Genomic DNA, 20585 nt, shown 5'->3' with positions numbered 1-20585 from the left:
CTATAAAACCTCTGAAATCACAGTCAAAATTGTGGGGGATCCATAGCTTTTATTAGAATCCCAAAGAGGTATATGGCATATGAACAGTTAAGAACCACTTAATCAGTGACTCATGCTTTCAGAATCCCTAACCAGCCCCCTAGCAACCAGGAGTCTTCTGGGAAAGCAGAAACTGCTCCTCACCGGTGTATCAATGCTAAAAATATTGCCTAGCCCAGACTAGACTCCTTAAAAGTCTACCCATAATGGAAAAGACTTCCTAAGCAAGACAAGAAACCAGACACCAGAAAAGAAAATATGAACAGATTTATTATAGAAAACAGGAAAGTTTTATACAGGAAAAAACACTGTAAACAAAATGAAAAGCAAATGAAAAACTAATAAAAATATTTATAATCTACATAATGAAAAGTTAATATTCTTAAAATACAAAAAAAGTTTAAAAATCAGGAAAAGACCTGAAAATAATTCATTTATAGATGAGGATATTCAAATAGCAATAAATATTTAAGAAGACCCACAAACCTCCCTAGTAATCGGATAGATAAACAAAACAGAGACACATTTCTCACCAATTAAATTGGAAACATGAAGATCAATAATGTCTAATGTCTAGTCATAAACTGTTCTGGGAATATCAACTGGTGAAATATTTTCAGAGAGAAATTCAATAGTTCCTAATTAAATTTAAAATGCATATAATTTTTGTTCCAGAAATTTCATTTTAGGAATTTATTCCTCAGAAAAGTCAGGCTAGTATGTACAATGTTTACTGAATCAATATATTGGGAAATATCTGAAGGCAACATAAAAATTAATAGTAGAATGATTTAGAATACATTATGGTTGATCTATACTGTGGAATACTATGCAATCATTAAAAAAGAACGGTGTTGCTCTTATGTACTGACATGGAAGAAGGTCCATGTTATATTACTGTGCTTAAAAAAATAAAATTATACCATTGTATGATCCTATTTTATCTTCATTACAAACTACAAGACAATGTGAATATGGGTGAGTAAAGTGTATGTTCACGAACACACATTTCCTATGGGCATAGCCAAAGTTCTGGAAAAATATGTATTTATCTATTAGATTTAGCTACATAATTTATCTATTAAATGTATCTCCCTCTGATATTTGGGACTCACTTTTAAAATCCTTTTTCAGTGTATTGTTGAATTTTCAACCTCCATGTACTACTTTTGTAATTATAAAAGAAATACACAAAGACTCTCCTTAGGGGTCCATCCCAACACAGTTGTAAAATGGTTTGTACAGAGGCTGTCTTGACCTAGTTTTGAGGCCCTGGGTAGAGGTTGGTCAGCTCCATTCTTGAGCAGACTATTAATTCCACAACCCCAACCACCTCCTTTATGGGCTCTCCACTCCAGACCCCTATCCACTTGTGCCAATCACCCTGGGCCAGGTACCACATGATCAAGGGTAGGCCCTAAATCCCAGGGCCCCATTACTCAACCAGCCAATCCTAAGTTGGTTTAACTTGTTTCCCATGTTCCTTCCCACAGAAACCACAATAAAGTCTCTCACACGACAGTTCTACTTCCTCTCTCTGCCTTGTGACCAACCCTGGTGCTTCTGCAAATGGTCCTGCATAGTGCACTGTGTTCTTCCCAGGAAACTGTGAGGATAACTATAAAACACTCCCCAGCTTCTCCTCTCTCTTGGTCTGCATCTGGCCTTACTATATCTCACCTGAGGTAATATGGTTAAAATACTAGTCTGGGTGCCTGGGTGGCTCAGTTGGTTAAGTGGCTCAGTTGGTTTCAACTCAGGTCATGATCTCGGGGTCGTGAGATCGAGACCAGCATCAGGCTCTGCACTCAGCAGGGAGTCAGCTTCAGATTCTCTCTCTACCTCTCCCTCTGCCCCTGCCATTTGTGCCCTCTCTCTCTCTCTTTCTAAAATAAATAAATAAATCTTAAAAAAAAAAAGAAAGAAAAGAAAAACCTAGTAAAACGTGCTTGGCTGCATTTTCAAGGAACATACCATAAGTAGATGCCCAATGGTCATAGAGTTAACTCCAGAACTACCCCTATTTTATCTGCTTTTGCCTGGCATCTCCCTTTGGCTTCCACCCTACGGACCTTTGCACGGGCTGTGGTGCCTCTTCTCTCCAGATCCTGCACCCGATGCACCTTTGGCTCCATTTCCTGGCTCGGACTTTGCCTGTCCCATCTGGTCCAACATCTCAATAGAGTGGTTATTGGCTAATGACCTGCTGTCTGGCCCAACTCCCAGCAAACATGACCCAGCTTCATGGACAGTCTTCCGGCAAACATGACCAATGAAGCCCAGAGACAGAGCAAAACTCTGAGACTGTTAGACCTGGTTTAGGCTGAAGCCAGGGTCAGAAGAACAGGCAGAGAGATTGTCAGGAGTTTGGAAACCAGCAATCACCAGCTAGCTCTCTGAAGCCCTTCCTGTAAGCAGAAAAGAGAGCACATGTGAACCCTGGGGTGGGGGCAAGCAGGCTTATAGGAGCCAGATGGACACAACGAAGGGTAAATCAAGGGAGGAGCCAAATGGGTATGTTGGCCGGAAACCAGCACACCTATGGACGAGGCCATGCAGGTAATTGATGGCCATGAGAGGGCTTTTAAAAGGCCCAGGTTCTGAAACCTGATTCTGCTGATTCTGTGCTAGCTGCACAGATGTGGGTACTCAAACTGTTCAAGCCCAAATTTCTTCATCTGTTAGACTGGACATAATGACGCCCACCCATGGCCACCATTTGTGAACTCCATGCCCTGTGTCTCTCGTCACCAGAGACCTGAGACCTAGAAGGTATAAGAGCTGCAGGTGGAAAAACAATTGAGAGGCCCCTTGTGGGGGACCCCTTGATCCAGAGCCAATAAGCTTATATAGCTCTGCTCTGCCCTTGTAGGCCTCCTGAGCAGGACAACTCAGGATGTGGAGGCAATTGTGGACATGGGGAGAACCTGAGATGAGGGGTCCTGATACTTGGTCGGCCATGAATTCCATCCCATTCATCTCTTCTCTTGTTGCAAGTCTAGCCTCCACAGACCTTCAAGTCCCGTGCCCCTCCCCCCCACACCCCCCTGCCCCACATACCTACCAACTTTCCTCTCAACCTTCTCTCTGGCTGCTAAGTTGAGGGCCACACACCTGTGGCCAAAATCTCAAGCCAAGACATGAACTCCCAAAGCTACCTCTGCCACCCCCTCTTGTTTACCGATTCCTCGGAAATCTCAAGCAATTTCCATTATTGGCAGACACGGTGTTTCCTTGTTGTGTTCCACTTTCATACAACTGGAGTTTGTAGACAAGAAAAATACAGCTGTTACGCAGCACTAACTGGGCTTTTATGTCGCTTCACAGGCAGGAGACTGACTGTGGAATGCCACACACCTCCTTATCACGGCTTGCGTGCTGGGACCTCTATTCATTTTATGCATTGTGTATCTCAGAATTTTCTGGGATGTGGTGAAGAGTCATGTTGCTTGCTCTCAGAATTATGCAAAAAGCTATTCTTTTTCTTGAGCAAGAAATTGTAGGCACTCCAGAACCCTTTTGACTCAAGCAGAGCTATGGGGTGGGTTTTCCACAAAGAGTAGAAGGAATGGAATGACGCTGACTACATAAACCAGCCCTCCCAAGGGGAGTGGGAGCCCCTGCTTCAAGCCAAGAGTAAGAGCCATTCTGAGGCAGGAAGCTTTTAAAAACTCACAGTGGACCTCAGCTCCTTTAGCTCTGGGGCTCTATTATGTATTGGCTGAGAGCTGCAATCATTAGTTGCCTATTTTTTTAAATTAAAATAATTAAGCCAATGTAATGTTCGGGAGAGGGCCGGAACTGGCAGCCTGGGAAAACAGAAGCGTCTGCTGGTCAGCAGCACGGGCCAGGAGGAACTGAAGCTGTGTCGGCGCTTTGGGACCAGCATCCTGTGAATGGAGAGCCAGAGAAGACAAGAAGAGGAGCAGAGGCCCTCCTCTTTGAGAGAGAGCCCTTGGCCTCTCCAAGTCATGCTTGTCCAGCTGTTGGGAGCACCTTGGGAGACTTCTGTTGCTCTCTGCTGCTTTCAGACCTCAGGTGTCTTATCATTGGACACTCACGCTGCTCTACCCCCACGTGTGTTGGGCAATCGCTATAGCTGCAACGTCCTCCTGCAGGTGTAACGGATTCTGCTCATTTCCTCTCCGTAAGTATTCAGGATGTAATGGACAGAAGGAAGAGGCGGAGGACAAATGAAGCAAAGTAAAGTGCTTGAGGAGAAAACTTTCTGGGTAAGGGCAGAGCATGACAGCTTCTGAAGGGAAGGTCTCCTGACCTCTTCTGGGGTCACTTCCAGCTTTTGCCACTCAGGGGGTTAATATTTCTGCCCCCAAAGTAGGCTACGAGGAGGGAGGTTCTCCCTTTTGCCCTGTGGGTGTCCACAAGGTCCTCCCCTGCTTACCACATCCTCCAAAGTTTGGCGTGGAACTACAGCTTGTGGGGCTTTTGTCCTACAAACGTCATTAGGCTACAAGCCCAGTCTCACTTCTTGCACCTAACGTTGCCACATTAACCTGTAGATCAGACCTTCAGAGTCCCTACAGTGTCCACATCTAATTTTCCCCGTCCTTTATTTGAATTGGCTTCATCTAAGTCATACCCTTTTGGACACTAAGTTTCAAAGGACCTTTCTGTCAAGAACTCAGATCTTCTTGTACTTCTTCTGATACCCTATTTGGTGGCTCTGTGGGACCTTGTACACAGAATGTCCCTAAACAGGATCCCAATGTTCTCATGCACAGAGCTCAGCCCTCTGTTACCCAATATCCCCTCACACTCGGATCCACAGTTTCATCAAAACATTGGCACATTACCATCCCTCCCATTATTAGACGTATACCCCCGAGAAACGCCATCTTAGACTTCCAATGATCTATTCTTACCCAAAGAGCCTTCCAAAGTGAACTGTCTTGTGGCCTGTTGCTTTTCCTCAATATCAACTTGTGTAAGCATGGTCAGCCTCTTCTTGAGAAAATGATTCAGGGTCAGACTATACAACATGTAAAATGAAAAGGAAAATTCTCTCTCCTCCATCTTCCCATTCCACCCTGGAACAAAGATTTTCATTCTTGTTGTAGTCGCCACCATGACTATAAATAATATGCTTATTTCTTTATCTGGATTCACCAACTTCCAGCTGCATCTATTGCTCCCAGCCTAGGGTAATGCTTATGACACAAAAAGTTGGGAAAAGTTGGAGACATTGCTTTCTCTCTACTTGCAAATAAATCTTGTTTCTTACAACTCCTCCCTACCTCCTGGTGCCACCTCTTCGATGCACTGTGTCTTCAGAACCAGTGGGAGTTTATGAATGTGAGGGTTCACATTGAGATGGGCTTTGATGATGACTGGCAAGGGTGGAAGTGGAACCCACAGAGTCTCACCTCTGGTGGCTATTTGGGACATGTGCGGAAGGAGAGGAACAGACAGCAAAGTGAAGCTGGCATTCCCCCGCAATTTTGCATTCTTCCACTGTTTCTCCTGCCCAGACAGCCCTGGGCTATCTGGGAGCAGAGTCCTTGGGCTGTGGGTAAAAAAGCAGATCAAACTCGACCTCCATTCTCCCTATCCAGTCATTGCTGCTTGTGTGCTGTGGGCCGCCAAGGAGGCCGGCCTCCCTTCCCAGTCCCCCCTGTTTTCATACCAGCCAAGGGCCCTGATGGATCACACGCACTTCCCAAGCTTTGGGGGCCTGGAGAGAGGAGGCAAACCTGGGGGACCTGATATGGGGAGCCATGTCTGGCATGGGTCTCCCTTCTTACCCTCTCATCAGCTGCACCAACCTCCTGACTTTCTCTTCCGTTGTCCTACAAATCCAACGTCCTCCTAGCTTCCCTTCTCAGCTCTGCAGAGTGGACTGTCGTGAGCCAGGACAGAAAACCAAAGACCTTCAGCCATCCTCAACACAGGCAAATTCTCACTGGCTGTTTTCTTCTGAGATGTTAACTTGCATTTACTGGGACTTCTCCATCTTGACCTACACTGTCCAGTAGGACTGTCACTAGCCACATGAGTGGCTATTTAAATTTAAAAGAATTAAAATTAAATAAAATTAAAAGTGGTCAAGAACCACTTATGCTTAGTGGCCACTGAACTGAACCGCAGAGAAATAAAACAGTTCCATCCTTAACAGAAAGTTCTAATCTAGACTCGACTCTGACTCCTACCTCCTGAACCCTTTCCTCATATTCCCATTCCTTTCTCACACACAAGAAAACACAATTTCTTTTTGTCCAAACCCTTTCCCTTGTCAAGGCTCCACACATCTCTATGTAAGGAGAGTTTGTTCAAAGGTTTTCCCTATGACAAAGGGCCGCCTCTCCACCTCTGATCAGAATTACACGTCTCTGCTGGAATGGTGAAGCACTGAAGTGAATCCTCTTTTACTTTCGGGGACAAGCCAGCCCCCATGCAGGCCAGCAGGCCAAGGCCAAGGAGGAATGTGAGCGTTGGACTTAGGTGGGCAATCTAGAAGACTCTGTGTACAGACACTCGTAATCAGGGCTGAGCTAATCAGAACCAGGTTTTTGGGCAAAGTGTGAAAGACCATATCTAAAGATGTACAGACTGAGAGAAATGGAAGTGAACAAGTGAGGTCAGTGAGTTCAATTCTCTCATCTGAAGAGGAGACCCCGGAACTGGTTAAACAACCAGCCCAGTTAATGATGAGAGGTCTCCAATCTGAGTCATGCCAGAATATGGAGAACAGATTGCCCAGAAATGAGAAACAAGGACATCGAAGAAGTTGGGGGTGGGGGGTGCAGGAGGGTGGGACAGAGGCCTCACCAATGAAATAAGCACACTTCAGAAAACGTTTACTCCAGAACAGAATGATTTTAAATAAATCCCATTCTTCTTTTGACTCTCAGTGTAAAATGGGAAAGTTACCTTTAACAATGCAGCAAGAGTTAAAATATATGACTAGATGTGAGTGTGTGTGTGTGTATGTGTGTGTGTATTTTAACTAGGAATAAAAGTCAAGAACCTTTTTCTTGTTGTGGAACACCAATAACAATACTCATGTTGAAAACAACGCGTTGTTCTACTCATAATGAAAGCAGTGGTGGGCACATAGTAAGCAATCAATGCGTACTTGTTGATTCATTGAAAATAAATCACAAAATAAAAATATAAATTAGGAGTCCGTGCCTCTGCTGACCATTCTTTCCCTAGACTAATGAGTTGTTTATTTCACTGGCGACAGCTTCTCCTTAGGGGTTGTTAGTGCAAAATGGTGTTTACTGAGGCTGGGTGTGTGCTAATCAGTGTTAGAGATTGGTCTGTACGTCAACGAGCAGCAGCTACAGAGACAAGATGGCAGGCACAAAACGTCATTTCTTTTCCTTTTGTAGTGGGTTCAGATTTAATTCATCAGTCCCGGAAACAAGGAATTCTGTGATTGGCATTTCAGTAAGTGGAGGGGAGCTGAGCACTTGGGACCTGTCCTGCGTTTGAGGGGCAAAGAGAGAGGCACTTGCTGGTTGGGAATTTCAAACCAGACACTCTGGTCTGTGAGCAGGAGCTGTGACTACTTGCGCCGCGTGTGGCTTATGCATGATGGTCATACTGCCAATAACAGCAACTATTGTAATAGGCGTTTGTTGTCTTTGCTTCCAAGTGTCCATTTCTCCTTCTTTTGATGAAAATCTCCCTACAGAGTGCTTTGGAGGGGGTGATGCTGTTCTCACCCCTAGTATTAAAGTGAAGGCTTACTAGCCCTCACAAAAAGACTCCAACATGTAATGTCTCAAACAAGACACGAGGTCATTTCTCTCTCATATAACAATCCAGAGCCAGGAAACAGGTTCTGCTCCACACAGTCATCCGGGGATTTAGCCTAGCAGGGCGGATCGGTCATCCTCGATGCTTGGTTTCCAATGTTGCCCCAATCTTTGCCAGTTCTACCCAGCATGATGGAAAGGAAGTACGGAGGGGTGCCCGTCCTGTAAGTGACTACAAATCACTTCAAGTCATATTCTGTTGGCATGAACTCAGTGGCTTAGCCATACTTGGCTGCAAGGGAGACTGGAGCTTAAGAGTTTCTAGCTAGCCCCTATGTATTCCAGCCATACTCCAGGCAAAAGATGAGCACATAATCCAAGCTAGGGAAGGGACCCTCTCCCACAAACACTCTCCTTAGACATTTGAATCTTGAGGAGAGGGGCAAAAAGACTGAAAAGGGCTGGAGCCGGTCCATCCCAACAGCAGCATCTTAAAAAGATCCTTGACTGATTTCTGCCACGTGGACTCCTGGAACTGTTCTAATTCTTGTCCGGCTTTTCCACCTCTCCCCTTGGCATTGCTGTAAGTCCCCACTCTGCTTTGGCTAACCAAAATGGGTGGTCACTACTTACAAGAAAAATGCACCTGATACAGCACCCTCTTCTAATCACCTCGTGTTTGGCCCAATGACAAAGACCTCTTGCACATCGACTGGGTGCCAGCCAATGTTCTAGGCACGGGGATACATCGTGCCCTCAGTGAGCTCTACTTCACGGCCACCTCCTCTGATGGCCCACGAGCAAACCTGGTTCTCAGGGGTCTCCCCTCAGTTGCTCCTCGGCAGCCTGGAACTCTGGGTCGCACTCAGCAGAGTTTCCCAGAAGGGCGAGCATGGGTGAGGAGATTATCAATGTGGCTTGTGCTCTCCGTGGGCCCCCTCACTTTGATTTAGCCTGGTTTTCATGCTTGCAATATGTAAATTCATCGCCAGTGCATCTTGCAAGTAGGTGATGCCCGGGCTGCGATTTCTCTATTGCCCTGCAGCCTCCACAACCCCACCAGCTCTAGGCATCGTTCTGGTGACAAGTTGGAATTTGCATATTTAGCGGGCATCAGTGTACTGCTTTTGGGTGAACCCAAATGAGAATTCCATCTTCCCTCAGGCTATGATTACATGCGTCCAATACCAACAAGCACATTCACGAACAGATGCCTTCATTAAGGTCTCCCCTTTACTTCATTGTCATGCAAATAGCCCAAATCAAGGAGTCTAAAAAGTGCCTGAGAGGTGACAGGAGAGCATCTTAAATAAGTAACAAGTCAGTGTTCAGGGCATCCCTTGATTAATTGGGAGTTACAGCGGAGTGCTACAGGCTTCAGCCAATGGGAGCTTGCTGACACCAAATTATCTTCAAATACCCTCCAGTAATGTGAGAAACTCCCTCTCGCTCCTCCTGTCAATACTTTGTGGGGCTGATTTTCCCCCCACTTTTCCTTGAGGACGCAAGATGGGATGGAAGAAGGGGTGGGGCTTGGATGGAGTTGCCAGTTGCAAATATTCAAGCTAATTAGCAGCGCGCGGGGGCGGCCGGGGACGGGCGGGGGTCTGGGCTGTGTTGGAGTGGGGTGGACCCGCGAGCTCAGTAATAGCCCTGTAACAGGTTCCAACCCTAAAGATACGTGGTGGAAAGACGGCATGAATAATTCAGCGAGCACGAGGTCCTGAACCCACGTTTTCTCCCATAAAGAGGAAAGCCACGAGCCTCAGGTACCGAGTTTCAAACCTATCAGAGCTAAATCTCGCTCTTTCAGAGCTTGGTTACTAAGTGCTGTGTAGGTGTGAAAAGCCTCATTACCATGTAATTTTGTTGGGAGCGACTTCCAAGTACCTGCTTTACTTTATATTCACATACACAAAAAAAAGATCAAAATGCATTTTATTTCCTAACAATAGCCAATTTGGCTATAATTATTGTGGAATACTGAATTTTAAGGCTTAGCACCCAAGTGACTCCCCACGTCGCTCCCCTCCATACGCGAATATCTTCTTATTTATTGCCTTCCCCATAATGAACTTTGAGATAAACAACAGAAAAAGTAATTTGTTTTTTGACAATGCTGAACCTTTGAATAGAGAAAATCACACAGTTGAACACTGAGCGCAGTCCTGTGTGGTAAGTGGTATCCATGGCAACCAATAGATTTTATGCTAAGTCTGGCCTTTAAAAACATTTCACGTTTACCACTGAGAAAAAGATGGCCTTGATTTAAAAATGATACAACAAGTACCTCGAATGGGCATGCTTTCTGCTCTGAGCTGCAAACACAATTAAGAAGCATCTTCTCAGCACCAGATCACCTCAATAGTATCTGTGTCATCCTTGAGGAACATCGCGGGCAGCCTGAGAAAAAGAAAGAGGTTGGATACTTTGTATTCTGCTGCAGGGGTTGTGAGGCAGTTTGTTTTTTTACTTGTTCTCCTTGTATTTAACACCAGGAGTAAAAAATAGGGAGTAAAAATAGCACATTTGCCTCTTATCTCAGTCTGTGATCATGGTGACAGTGAAAATATTATGGCCCTGCTTATCCTGGGAGTAACTCCAATCACGCCCGCTTATTATAACTTGAAATAATGGATGGAGAAATACCTACCATACCAGCCTCAGACTGAGCGACTCTAAATTAGTTTCTGTTCACATTTAGAAAGTTGGGTACCAAAAATGGAATGCAGTTGTGGTGAAGAGAGGATGTCGCCTTAATGATATACTTGAATAAAATGCGAAAGGACATGCCCCCTTCTTCTTTAAAAAGAAAAGAGAGAGATTTGATCAATGATGGATCAAAGGAAGGAAACATAATTAATGTCTTTGGTAGGAGTTTGTTTTGCCAAGCCATTTGTAAGGGCTGTGATAGTTCCCTTAAGATGGCTTTTCTTTTCTTTTTTCTTTTCTTTTTTTTTGCAAGATGAGTTGTCCTTTATTCCTCAAAATGAGATTTTCTTGGCCATATTGAGAATTGGACAAACCTCGATATACTTCCTCTGGAGGTGTTTGCAGCTGGAGTGCTCTTGCAATTGACTGGTGCTATGGGCTGAAATGTGTCTCCCTGCAAAATCGTAGGTTGAAGCCCTCACCCCCAGTAGCTCTGAATGTGACTTTATTTGAAGATTGGGCCTTTAAATAAGTGATTAAGTTACAATGAGTCCGCTAATGTGGGTCCTAATCCAATCTGACTGGTATCCTTGTAAGGAAAGAAGATTACAGCACACAGAGATCCCAGGGGATGTGCATGCATGGAGGGAAGATGATGTGAGGCCATAGCGAGGGGGCAGCCATCTGCAAGCCAAAGAAAGAGACCTCAGAGGAAACCCAACCTGCCAACACCTTGATCTTGGACTTCTAGCCTCTGGAACTGTGAGAAAAACAACTTCCACGTGAGCCACCCAATCTGTAGCATTTTGTTATGGCAGCTGCAGCCAACCAAACATCTGGGGTGGGAGTGAGGCATCCTTTCAGGGAAAGAGCAGCTTTTCAGAAGGTTAGTCATTACATTGGGGAAGGAGGTCAGGGGAAGGGGGTCAGGATGAAGACAGCCTCCGTTCTTCTACCTTCCCTGAAGTGTGGGGGATTTCTGGGGGACAGGGTTATCAACCTCATAAACACTTCTCCTACCTCCTCTGACTCAACCATCCATATCTTTCAGCGGCAAACAAGATGACTTTGTGACACCTCACTATTGGCTTTAATGAAGCAAAGATACTTTCTGAGTCACCAACATTTTGTAAAGACAAAAGCTTACACTTCTTTCATATTGCCAAGTATCTGAGAAGTGACGTGGCCCCAGGAGGGCGGTGATGCCAGAAAGGAATGTGTGCGTACAAGGGGGAGGTAGTTAGGGGAGTGCTGTACTTTGTTCCTAACATTCATAAGCTTTGCTTGATGCCTGGGCCTCAGGCCCGGTACCACACATCAGCCACCTGCCCAAAGGCACGGGCCATTCATCTTTCTCAGATAATTTTCTTCTTTTAGTCCACAGAGAGCTCTGGGCTATCTTTGGCCAGGGAAAGAATGTTGACTGTTTCACATACTGAAACATAAATCACTCTCTCTAGGCCTTGTTAACTTTTACTTATAAACTGTTTTAATGTAGAACTGTCAGGACCCTGTGAAAATAATGGGTGGTGACAGGTTTAGGATTAAAATCTTCTCAGGTAGTTAGGATGGTGAGTTAGGTTATAAATTGCTTTTAAAGAGCTGAGGCACGGACTATGAGCTTCATATGCTTACTCCAAATGGACACCAATGAGGCAGCTGGGACAAGTATATGCTAGTAATTCATCTTAATTATTTGTCAGCAAAGCCATCATAATAAGAGATGTCTTTCATTTTGATTAAAATAACCCTTGGTAATCTCAAAAGGGTCTTGTCTGAAAAGCACCATTGAAAAAGAGAAGTTGGAGTCTTCTGGGGCTTGGGATTTTATGTCTCAAGCAAGGAGGCCTGAAACAGAAAAATATACCAACGGATGTGAAGATATAGCTCAAGTGTCCAATTATAGACACATCCATAATTCTCTCAGATGACCTCATTTGCTTCAGTGCCAGGGCATCAGTGGGCTCGTAATTTCTCTTAAAACATATCATGTCTCAGGCTTACTGCATGGGGATGGCTGTTTAGTCACAGGAAGGAGGGGCTTTAAGGAAGGACCAGGACCTGTCATTATATACCACAGAGGAGGTACAGATGGTGTCATATAGAAGTTCAATGAGTAGACAAAGCAAACAGCAGCCATCTCCAGCCATAGTGAAGCAAATGGCTTTCTTGGGGGGCTAAAAAGAGTGTAAGGATGTCCATCAGGTGAATGAAACTTGAATGGGAATCTATGCAAGAACCAGGTTGAGCACTGGGTAGGGAAAGAAAAGCAGATGGGTACGCTTTAGAACTCAGGCCCAGGAGTTCAATGATTCCATCCCTCCAGACAGGAATTTCTCAGTGCTTGGAGAACCTACGGGAGAACAATGGTCACACAGAGTCATCCGCAAGACGTCAGACCACCAGAATCTTTTATTCATTCATTTACTCATTCATTCAACAAACAGTTATTGTACGCCTACTATGTACTAAGACTATTCCAGGGCCTGGGTACTTCTATGAACAAAACTGGCCAAAACCTATCTTCTCATAGAATTACATTCTAGGGGAATCCATTATGCCACATCAAGCCTCATTCACCAAATGGGACAAAGACTACTTACGTGGTTTGTTCCTTGAGACAAGAGTTGCCTGGAAAGGACAGCCTCAGGCAGTTAGTAAAGTACTTGCCAGGAAATGAGCTGGAGGGCTTGCTGCCTCCAAATCACACATCCTCTCTGGCCAATGCTTCTGGGTGGAGAAGACTTTCCACATCTTGGAGAAGCTCTACAATTCAATAACAATTCACTAAGATGTTTCTAACTCTTAAAACATGTAACTATAGCTACAGACAAACTGCATTACAGGGTTTCAGAGAACCATCTGCTAGACTTTAATTTGCTTCTTAGGAATGAGAAGATTATAAATCATGCAATAACACATCTAGGAACATTCTTTCCTCCATATATTCAGCTTAAAAAAATCATATGTAGTAACATCAATTTACTTTACCCTCACCCAGAACCTCTCATTGATGGACAGAAACAAAATGAAATCTCATTAATACAGTGTACAATTTTACTAATATGATTTACTACATACAAATACAAAGTAATTTGAAATACTTTTCCATAGGAAATGTGAATATTTTTTTCTCTATTAAATTTGTAAGACTATGTCCATATCATTCCAAAGAGTTATTGGGAGACTCTCAGACTTACCAGTTGAAGGATCTATAGCATGAACATCTAAGGCTCATTGATAAAATTGTGTACGAAAGATAAGATTTCTAGCCCACTATCCTTAGGAAATGGCACTTAACTTTGTATCTCTAATAATCAAATCCTCCATTTATGAACATTTGTGGAGCACCTGTATTGTATCAAGCCCAGTCCTCTCTTTGGAACTCCCAATTTAGTGGAGGAGAAAGATGTGATCACGAAATTCCACAAAACAGGATATGGTATAAAGAACTATATTTCAAGGTACCATGGATGCACAAAGGTGGAAGTCCTTAACTCTGCCTGGTATGTGCTTCCCAGAGGAAAGGACATTTGCACTTCCTTGAGGAATTCCCAGAAACTGCAAACAGCATACGTAAAAGTCAGAGGAGAAGGAAAGAGCATGGAACATTCAAGCAACTGCAAGTACGTCAGCAAGGATAAAGCCCAGGGTCTACGAGAGAGTAATAAAAGATGAAGCTGGAAATATTGACCAAAGCCAGATTATAGTACGTCTTTTCAACTCTACTCAGGGATTTGAACTTGATTTTAAAAATAAACAGCCTTTGGAGGAAGGTGACTTTCTCTGATTCACCCACCAAGGGCTCACACCATCATTTCTGAAATGATGGGGTTTCCAAGATGGTGCACTCTGTGCCCATGACACAGAGGGAAGTTAATGTATCCATCTAAGGATCAAGCCTTATCCTTGGCTTTATGGATCCATGCCTTTGGTGCTTTGACTTGGAAAACTAGTGTAGTGGTCTAGGAAAGAAGGGGCCCTATCATGGAAAAGGACAGTGGTCTCAAATGAGAAGCTTGAAATCCAAAGTCTGAGAAAGGCAGATCAGTATCTTTCTGACTTCAGAGACCTGAAGTTTCTGCATCTGAGGCCCACTAGCCCAGACCATGTCTCTTAGGGAAGTCCCTAAACCATACGATATGAAACTTGCAAGACTAAAGCTAGGGATGAAGGAGGGGACTGACAGCCAACTAATACATTCTGGTTTTTCTATTTCTCTCTGCCCCTTGGCACTTTTTAAAAAAAAAAATCATATAAAGAATAATGTCCAGGAAATATTTTTCTTTAGATCTTGCCCAAACTACTTTCAGATGTGATGAGATGGCATTCTGCTTTATTTAACAAGCCTGGAAATGAGGAGTAAATGAGTCGATATGATTGGAGAATTTTGAAACCCTTTCTTTAAATGGCACTCATTTGTTTTATAGTCTGGATGGGATGAAATTTAGAAAATCATACTTGCCTTTCGTTGTGGAGAAGATTGGAATCTGTTGACTGAACATTTCTACTTGGACTCTCATGGTTTTACCCCAAGCATCCATCAATTGCTCTGGGTACTTTAAGTTTCCTTTCACTGCCATTTGCTGATTTCCACCATGGAGATATTTTAGATAACTAACACTTCAGTGGAGAGAGAAGGTGTTGGTGGATTGAAAAGAGCCCTGTCAATTCTCCCTATTCCATTCTGAGCTCTGACAGTCTCTTGATTTGTAGGGTGGGACAAAGCACTTAACCTTTGTGTCTCCAAAAGCAAATGATAAATTTTGCCCCATTTACACTGTTTATTAACAGATGGGAGTTGCACATGATTAACTGCTCTGTTCCCTCATTTCTTTGACCTTAAGATGCCAGCCTTGCGCGAAGGGTTGCTATGCAGCGATGTGTAGCATGCAGAGCCTCAGAGGAGGTGAGCAGCAAATGTTTGATGATGATAATGATGATGATGAAACTCACTTGACTTCTCAGCAAATGCCAAACTCCCTTCAGGATAACACATGTGGAAGCTAAGGCCTATCTACTTTGGAGCGCTGGAGGAAGCTGTGTAAAGCAGAAAATGAAAGTGGGGCCTCACCAAAGCTGTACATACCCTACTTTACCACAGCAGAGTCACTGATAATAACTAAATTGGTTCAAAACCAAATGGCAGGTCAGATCTTTGATGAATTACTAGAGATTAAATCAGCTAAGTGCTGTTGACACTTGGCCACTAAGCCCAATGGGGATTCTTTGACCTGGGAAAACACTCATCATCAGTATCTTGGCAGTTGAGGAGAGAAGCAATGAAGTCATGGAGAGCTTAGCCTTCCATTTTCCATTCACTTTATGAATCTGTTTGTCAGGTTGCTCCCAAAGTCTTCTGCATAGCAGCAAAGGGTACTTCTCTATCCCCAGATGAGCTATAATCCTCTCCTGCATTTGCATGTGCATCTGAATCCATACAAAGTAGCAGGAAAAGATTCAGAGCTTCCTCTAAACTCATATTTTCTAAAATGTGCTCCATAAAATACTAGTTTCCAAGATACTCTTCAAATTAGAATTCCTTCACCAAGCGATTTTGGGAAATGCTTCCAAAACGTATTTCCTAAGTGCAGGGATATGGTGATGAACAAGTCATTCAATGCCTGAATTCTCTTGAATCATGGCATGTAGTAAGTTCTGTAGAAAGGCAGAGATAGATCTCAGAAAGTCTTGTAAACCATGGTAAGAACTTTGGCTGTTATGATTAGAAGAGGCAGTCACTGGAAGATAAGCAGCTTTTATCCAGTATATAATGGAATATTAAAGTCTGGGAAATTCTGAGAGGAAGAAATCTGCAAAGCTTTCCTTGACCCAATTATCCCAGTTTCCTTGACTCATAGTACCTACTAAAACATTGGAGAACACAATTTTGAACTTAAGAGGAGGATTGCTTTGCACAATTTTGATGTCCCTGCCCATTGTGCCTGTTTAACACCAAGATGCTATTCCTGACCCAGGACTTTCACTGCAAAATTGTTCCAATTTTGACCCTTGGCTACTTCTATGCCTTTTTCCACTCCTCTGTTCACAATGCCGAATTATTGTTGTATGAATACATTTATTTCTTTCCTTGTACTAGTGTAGGTTAGCTGCTATAATTAATAGACTTAGAAAATGGATACTGGCTCAAATATCAGAGAAATATATTTCTTGTTGATATAATAACTATCCAGGGCAGGTGAATAAGTCAGTAGTCATCCTTCCTCCGTACAGCTCCACAAAGTCATTCAGGGACCCAGGCTGATGGAAGTTTTGCCATTTTCAATCCATGGTTTCAAAGGTTTCCCTGGGATTCACCTTTATTCTGCCCAGACAGGAGAGGAAGAGAGCAAGAAGCAGCATATGTATGCATGTGAGGGGAAATGGGGGCATCATGGGACAGAGCTGGAAGACATCCAATAGTTCTGCTCACATTTAGAACTAGAAATTGTTACATGACTCTAGCTAAGTGCAAGGAAGTCCTGGTTGTGCAGCTACCTCCCAATGACATCCTGTACTATGGATAACTTGCAGGAAGTGTGTTGAACAGCTACTCACCTACCATACTACTAGCTTTTTCAAAGAAGGACTGTAAGTTTTAATACGTTCATCTTGGTTAGTTTCATAAATGTATCATGATTCTGGCATAAAACATATGTCCAATAAATGTTGGTTGAATTAAGCAATGGCACACCCAAAACTTAAATATCTCAACCAGGAGGCTAGAAAGAGTTGAAGAGCCATCGGGAGGCAGAATACGTTAGGTATCATGGTATTTTGGGCCCAAAGAGATAAACATTTGCAGAGAAAGTGGTTGAATTTGAAGTTTAATTTCTCCCATGAGTTTTCTAAAGGAAGCCTTAAGCAAAGCGTAGGCAAATTTAAAGATAGGCATGAGATTTTCAGAGGCTTATCTACAAGTAAGGAAAGTTCCTTCTACATTTCTTCATCGTGCTTTTGGCCTGGAACCTCTCACAAAGCAGCCTGAAATGCTGTCAGACATCTTCTGGGTCATAAATCACACAGAGGCATGGTGAGCACTAAATCAATAGAGTTTCTAATTTTTGAAAAAGTGGGAAGGTGCTTATGTAACCCTGCTGGGGAAAGGGAAGGCCATTGGCAGCTTGCCTTGTTTATCCTGAATCAGATTCACATTTGGAGGCCTCTCCACTCCCTGGAAGCCCTTTTGCTCAGGTGGCACTGGGGAAAATGCTGAAATCTGCAGTCCTTGGACACCCTATTTTCCCATATTATCTTGTTCTAACCATAGTTCATTTTGCAATTGGAACTGACTGAAGAGAGGTGTTTACAGTGTTGCACATTGTCGCACTGCTAACATTTTCTCTTCTGTAGGAGTAAGAAGAGGTGGGAGCTGGAACAGAATGAACATTTATCATCTGGGACACCTTCCCTCCCAACTGTGATCGTCATACCTCTTTACAGAAAGAAAGCATTTTGGGTGCTTATTTTGTATTATCCAGAAGTTTTCTATCCTAGCCCACAACATCCCCATGAGATGGTCTCAAAGCAAAGACCATCCAAGCAGAAACAGCCCTCTGAGCTGCTCTGTGAAACCTTCTCCACGCCCCCCCCATTTATTATCTACATCCAAAGATAGCCAAATGCTCTAGGCTTTCTTTATCGGAAAAGTGGGGCAAAAATGTGTGATTCTTTTGAGCAGAACCAAGGTGGGGAGAGGCACCAGCAGTTTAATACGCCACGTACATGGTCCATTGAACCAGTCCAGCAAATTTCAACAGAGCTAGATATCAAAACTGCCCTTCACGGACCAGGGAGAGTTAAGTGGGAGAGAGATAAAAAGATGTGGCATAAATGATCAAAGCAATAAAACTCACTGCTCAATTAGTCACTCAGAGAGGCAGGAGGCGGAGGGGATTGGTGGTTAAGGAAAAGTTGTATATTTGCTCTGCGGGGATCATATTCATTTCCCAGTGTCACCCAACCTGCTTGGCTCAGCTGCAGAATTCAGGCTGGTGGTTAATTTTATAGGAAGTCCACCTACCTCACCCCCTTCTCTTCTGTTACTTTAAAATATTAGCCAGTTAAACTAAGGATATCCATCATCCTATGCAAATCATGCCTCTCTGTTTTGATGGTAGTAGGAGAAAACAGCATTACATGTACTCCAACTACTGCTGGTAATTCGGGTTTCTTTCATTTTCCCAAGCTACCATTATAGGACACACTGAAAGCAAAAATTCTTTAAGATCCATCTGGCAACTTCTAGACACCTATACGAATATATGTTTTTACAGGCTTAACATTATAAGCAAGTCCTGATATTAGGCATTTCTGACAGCAGCTCCTCGCCTGACCCCGGAGGGTGTTCTAGGAAATCTAGAACTAGGGCAAAATTAGCTATGCCCCAGAAAATCTGGTCTGTCATTGAGAAAGAGCAATTTATATTTTTGAATTTTTCCAATCTGGTCTAAATTAGCCTTAGTACTGCCAAGGTCTAGCTACCTAATGAGAACAATTATTTCTGGATTTCAATTAAATTGAATTAAAGAAGTATTTTATTTGTTTTTATTTGTAATTTTTTCATTATGAAAGTAATATAGCCACATTATAGAGAATATGAAAAATATATTGGAAAAAAAAGACTCTCATAATCCCCTGCCCTAATGAGACCACTGTATCAATCTTGGTGCAACTGAATAATATTTAAGGAGCATTTACAATGGTAGATGCAGTGTGCTGGAACAAACAATTACACAACAAAACATAGAGTAAGAGGTTTGCAGGCTAGTTGGGAAGGCTGTGTGTTTGCATAGGACTCAAGTGATAGGATGGTACAAATGACTGGGACAGGACTTAGAGGGAAGAAATGAAAAAGGGTTAGCAGTCAGGAAGAGCTCCACAAAGGCCATGGGAAAAACGAGTAGTACTTTAAAAAATGGACGGATATGGTAGGTAGAGAGGCTGCTAGATTAGCCAGGCAGGTGAAGAGGGATGGTGGAGCCTGGACAGAACTAGGAAACGAATCTAGCAATTTTGTAAGAATAAAGATTTTTTTTATTTTAATGTTTTTTTATTATATTATGTTAGTCATAAAAGACTGGTATCCAAGATCTACAAAGAACTTCTTAAATTCAATATGCGAGGAACAAATAAACAAATCATAAAATGGGCAGAAGATATGAACAGACACTTTTCCAATGATGACATACAAATGGCTAACAGACACATGAAAAAATGTTCAAAATCATTAGCCATCAAGGAAATTCAAATCAAAACCACACTAAGATACCACCTTACGCCAGTTAGAATGGCAAAAATTGACAAGGCAAGAAACAACAATTGCTGGAGAGGATGTGGAGAAAGAATAAAGAATTTTGACTGAAGGATTTAAATGGGGGAAAAGTCAGGTGTTAAGGTTTGAGAGAAAGTATGAGCCCTTGTAGTAGAGCCTGAAAAGTTCTGTGAGAAGGGATTGTGTTCTCCTGATCACCAGCAGAGTGTCTATCACATAGTAGGCACTTAATAAATTGTTGTCCTATTATTCCCTGACGTACATCTTCAGACCCACACAGTGCCCGGAATAAAGGAAGTGTCCAACCAATATATTTTGACTAAATACATCAAAGGATGGGGTCAAGTTATAGAAGGTCTTCTTCAAATTCAAGGGTAATGAGAGTCCTTCTACTGGGCTTTTTGAGTCAGAGTTCGGGGAGAGACGGAATGAGACTAGCAGTCCAAGAAGGTGATGTGGTAGCAGACTGCACGAAGGGGGAGCTTAGAGGAAGGAAGAGCTAGGTGGAAATTATGATAGTCAAGGAGAGGAGGTGATGTGAGGCTGGAAGAAGTAGTAGCAGGGGAAATGGAACGGAATGGAAAGAGATGAAGGAAGAAGCCTGAAGAGAAAGTGGGTATTGGAGGGAATGGTCTTGAAGAAGGCAAAGTCAAACCTCTCTTAACAGCCTTGAACTTGGAAATCTGGAAGGAATCAGTGGGAGAAACTGGGCAATCAAAAAGTGGGTTCTCTTAGCAGGGAAAAGGTGTATTCCATTTTGAACTTATTGGGTTCAAAGTGATGGAACACTGAGACCAAAACACGAGGCCACCGAACTGTGATTAGGCTGGTTTGAGTGGCACACTCCAGACCAATAACCTTCAAACGTTTTTCATCATATACTCTCGTCAGCAAAAAAA

Source organism: Ursus arctos, unplaced genomic scaffold (genome assembly GCF_023065955.2).
Source record: "Ursus arctos isolate Adak ecotype North America unplaced genomic scaffold, UrsArc2.0 scaffold_11, whole genome shotgun sequence".
Classification (NCBI taxonomy): domain Eukaryota; kingdom Metazoa; phylum Chordata; class Mammalia; order Carnivora; family Ursidae; genus Ursus; species Ursus arctos.
This window is presented reverse-complemented; position numbering follows the sequence as displayed.